The sequence below is a fragment of the Heterocephalus glaber genome, unplaced genomic scaffold, assembly GCF_053883595.1.
Source record: "Heterocephalus glaber isolate CG9 unplaced genomic scaffold, H.glaber_assembly_v1.0 deba00001472, whole genome shotgun sequence".
In the NCBI taxonomy this organism is placed as follows: domain Eukaryota; kingdom Metazoa; phylum Chordata; class Mammalia; order Rodentia; family Bathyergidae; genus Heterocephalus; species Heterocephalus glaber.
Genome location: NW_028258315.1, coordinates 76,201,240 through 76,206,107, shown reverse-complemented (window position 1 = coordinate 76,206,107; position 4,868 = coordinate 76,201,240). Strand labels below are relative to the sequence as shown.

The 4,868-nt window shown below is 37.6% G+C and overlaps 1 non-coding gene across 1 annotated transcript; it reads right to left on the bottom strand.

Annotated features, from left to right (window-relative positions):
* Positions 1–3,262: 3,262 nt before the first annotated feature.
* LOC147826418 (U2 spliceosomal RNA) lies at positions 3,263–3,447 on the bottom strand. The gene has a single exon (XR_015439635.1). It is a non-coding gene; the product is annotated as a U2 spliceosomal RNA (small nuclear RNA).
* Positions 3,448–4,868: the final 1,421 nt, after the last annotated feature.

Genomic DNA, 4,868 nt, shown 5'->3' with positions numbered 1-4,868 from the left:
TATTGAACACTGTCATTCATTTATTCATTCACCCATACCATCAACCAGCAAATTAATAAATAACTACAGGGGCATGGTATTTACATCAGACATAGTAAGTGCCAAGTTTACATTCCATTACAACAGAAAACCCGAGGAGAGATTACATTTCTCATACAAGGAGAAGGCCAGAGTTTGACAGTTGGATCCTTCCCTTGTCTCTGGCATGTTGGGGCAGTTTCCCCACTACCTCTCCAAAGAGGCTACAGCAGTGTCTGGAGGGACAGGAATGGGGAGAAGCGGTGCTGCAGCTGACAGCTGAGCTACATCTCCTGTCAGAGCAACCTGGAGGATGGCTGTGAAGTAACATGGGAGAACCCTGAGGCAAGTTGTACCAGTCCATCCTTATGGAGATCAAGAGGAAACAAATTTAAGTGCGGGGGAGGAGTGTGACAGCTGTCAGATAAATCATCCCCTGCAAGGGAAAGGGGACAGTCAGGTGATTCTTGTCTGTCTCATAGCTAAGATTATGTGGATGCTGATAGCTGGAGGCTGCCTAGTGATTGGACTTCCCACATTTAGGCAAATCTTTTATTGAGGCATGATTTGGGTGGCATATCTCCATATCTACTACAGCATGACACTTCACTTTATTTGCCATCATGCAAAATCAAAAGGATAAGCGAGGCGCAGTGGTGCATGCCTGTAATCCCAGCTACGGAGGAGGCTGAAGTGGGAGGATTGCAAGTATGAGGCCAGCCTGGGCAATTCAGCAAGACTCTGTCTGGGAAAAAAAGGATAGGAGATGTTGCTCAGTGTTGGTGCACTTGCCTAGCATGTGTGAGACCCTAGTCTCAATCCCTAGCATTGTGAAAATAAAAATTTGTGCACACATACACATGCACACGATTCAAGAAATAAAAGACAAGAAGGAGGAAGAAGAATTATAAAGGCAGCAAAAATCTCAGCTCAAGAAAAAGTAATCTTAATCAGGTTGGGCTACTATAAAAATACCATAGACTGGGTGGCTTGCAAGACAGATGTTTATTTCTTACAGTTCTGGAGACTGTGAAGTGCAAGATTAGATAGTCAGTAGATTTGGTTCTTGGTGAGGGCTCACTTCCTGGTTTGTAGACTTCTTACTGTATCCTGACAAGGTGAAGAAAGGTTCTTATCTTTTATGAGGAATAGCACATGTTCACACCCTTTTTCCATTATGTCCCATCTTCTGTTTCCTTTAGTCCCAGAAAGAAATATTTTTGCTGGTAAATATCATCTCTACTGCTGGCTTCTTCTGTTGAGGTGGCTAATTAGGTTCACAGTTGGATTAACCTTTTCATAGTTCAGCCACACAGGTGCTGTTCTCTTCTGAACACTCTATCATTTTTTTCTTTTGCAACATAAGTAGCTGAGAATTTTGTTTTGATCCCTTTTTGTTTAATAACTGTCTTGAAGTCATTTTTTCTTTTTGCATTTACTATAAGCAGTCAGAAGGAACAAAACCAGTCCTTCAACACGTTGCTTGGAAATATCCTGAGCTAAATATCCATTTTCATCACTTCCAAGTTGTACCTTCCACAAAATGCTAGACCATAAATACAATTCAGTTCTTCACCAGTTTTTCACATGAACCATCTTTTCTCCATTCCCAATAACATGATTCTCATTTCTATCAGAGACCTCATCAGAATTACCTTTATCATCCATATTTCTATCAACATTCTGTTCCTGATTACTTCTGCATTCTCTAAGATGGAGATTTTTTCTCCAATTACCCTCTTTTCTTTCTGAGCCTTCACCTGAGTAGCCTTTAGAAATGTTTTACCCATAATCTTGGCCTTTTCTAGCTTTTATCCCCAAATTGCTCCAGTTACCATTACCATGTTCCATATTTATTTTTTTGGTACTGGGGATTGAACTCAGGATCTTGCGCTTGTGAGGTGCCACTGAGCTAAATCCCCAGTCCTCCATATTTTTAGATATTTGTTGCAGCAGCACCCCATCGCTCTGTACCAATTTCCATCTTAGTTACTGTCGATTGCTATAACAAAATACGAGGGACCCAGTTGCCTAAATTAACAGATATATATATTTCACCATTCTGGAGATTGAAATCCCAAGATGACAGTACTGACAGCTTCAGTTCTTGTGAGGGGCCTGTTCCTTGCTTGCAGATAGTCATCTGTCTCCTGATTTGGCTCCTTGTCTCTATATCCCTACGTGGTGGATAAAGGAAGCTCTGGAGTTTCCTCCTCTTCCTAAAAGGATGCTAATCCCATTATGGGGCTTCATCTTCATGACTGAATTTCCTTCCAAAGGTCCCACTTCTTTTTTTTTTTTGGTACTGGGGATCAAACTCGGGTCCTTGTGCTTGCAAGGCTGGCAGCGGAACCACTGAGCAAGGTCCCACTTCTTAATGGAGCTTCAGCCTATGTATTTTAGAAGAACCCAAACATTTAGTCCGTAACAAAAGATAATGGCTATGGGGCATTAACTTTGCCTATAGACATATGACAATAGTAACAAAGGCTTTCATTAGACAGAAGTCTATACTTGGGCAGAGTAGTTGATTAGCAGCAAGCACCATGTAAAACTGATTTCACTGGAAGGTTTATAAATGAGATTTCTTTTTTTCTTTTTTTTTTTTTTTTTGGTACCAGGGATCAAACTCAGGTCCTTGCGCTTGCAAGGCAAATGGAGGAACAATTGAGCAAAATCCCCGGCCCTATAAATGAGATTTCTAATATGAGCTGTTCCCTGTTTCAGCTCTGAGTATGATACTGGGGCACAGAGATCCCAAACAGAGCCCCACCATGTGGTTATAAAGGAAGCAGCTCATCTCAAAGAATAAGTAGTTTGTCTATTAATCCTTAATAGATGAAATGAAGTACTCTTCCTTGATTGTAAAAGCTTAAAGATTTTTTTCAATTTGATTATTAACTCATCATCTGTGCACAGATACATAGCTAATGAATAGTGCTTGCTTTTATGACCTTTTTGCTTTGCTATTTGCTTCTCATATTCTACAAATGTCCTTGGTACATAGTCTCATCACCTATATGTTATTTCTGTTCTCTTTCTTACTCAGGTAACTACTGCTAATCATAGACTGAACTGAATATAGCCCAGGGAATATTCGCTTTTTGATAATGAATTATTTTTCAATAATGACTCCTGATAAGGTAAATATCTTCAGGACCCCACAATGGCTCAATTGTGGTATATTTTGGTCACTTTGGCATGAGGTAAAGAAATACTTGGGAAGGAGAAAAGAACAAGAAGAGAGGGACCATATTTTCAAAGGGAGGAATGGAACAATAAAACATATTCTAAATTCTGTAATGAATTTAGTAAAGGAGATAAATTGGATATCTAAGTACAATACAAGGCAGAATGTGCTCATTGCTACAAAGTGCTGTTGGAAGACAGATACTACACTTGATCTTAGCTAAAAGGCCAGGAAGTGATATGAATTTTTGTTTTTTTTGGTACCCGGGATCAAACTCAGGACCTTGCACTTACTCGCTAGGCAGGCGAGGCATCACTGAGCTAAATCTCTGGCCTGCTGTTGAAAGACAGAAAGGCAGAGATTAATGCTTTATGGGGAGAGAAGGTTATACTGTTTATAGGAAATAAAGAAATATATTTGTATCAATTATAAACAGATAGTCTATTTAGTTTCTGATGGTTTTAAATATGGCAACTTATACATTTCATCCCTCTAATCACATCATTTTTAACAGACTATATATGTTTCTCAGAGATACCTAAATGTGATCATGAAAATACCATTAAGTGAGGAAAATAAAGTCATGTTTGCATTGTATTTCCAAATCAAAATAATATTATACAGAAAAGAAGTTCTTTTGATGAGTGCTTAGGCATTTCAAAAGTAATCTCATGTTTTTAATGAAATGACTGTTTTGATTTTGTATTTTATACTTTTTATTGTATGTTTCATGTTGTTGTTATTTGTATTATTGTCTTTGAATATTCTGAATACTGCCATAATTATTTTGTTAGGAACTTATCATCAAAAGCTAATTGTTCTTATTAGAAATGTGTTTTGCTTTGGGAAAGAATACTTCAAAGCCTCTGCAAAATTGTGAATATGAGAGAATTTACTTTCAGATATCCAAATGGTGCTGCTACCATTGTGATCCTTAACAGGATTAATACCTTTACACAGACAAGACAGGTAGAAATAATGCCTCTTTCTTCAATGAATTTGCATTTTAATTTAAAAATAAGTGTTTTTGGGCCAGGGATTTAGCTCAGTGGTTCCGCCGCCTGCCTCACAAGCTCAAGTACCCAAGTTCGATCCCAGGTACAAAAAAAAAAAGTGTTTTCTAATTATAAAACTAGTGCAATTTAATAGATTACAGAAACTAAAAAATAACATATATATACAAAAAAGAAATCTGTAATCCTACACTCCAAAAGGACCACTGTTACTATTTTGACATATAGCTAGTGTGTGTGTGTGTGTGTGTGTGTGTATAGCATATATGCTTATATTTGTAATTTGTGAATCTGAAATTATATAGGTAAGTATAGACAACTCATAATTTGCCCTTAACTATTCAGAACACTTCTAGTCTGTTTTAGCACATATTTTAGTGGTTGCAAAATATTTTAATATATGGATATCTCAGCTTAGGTCATTCTGTTTTTTTTTTATTTTTGGTACCAGGGATTGAACTTGGGTCCTTGCACTTGTGCAACAGGCAGCAAAACCACTGAGCTAAATCCCCGGCCCTAGGTTATTCTGTTTTTATAAGCATTTTCATATAAAAATTATTGTGAGACTTAGAAGCTACTCAATAAACAAATGTTCCCTGTCAATCTTTTAGAGCATAGGGATATCTCAAGTTTTTATCTATTGGAAA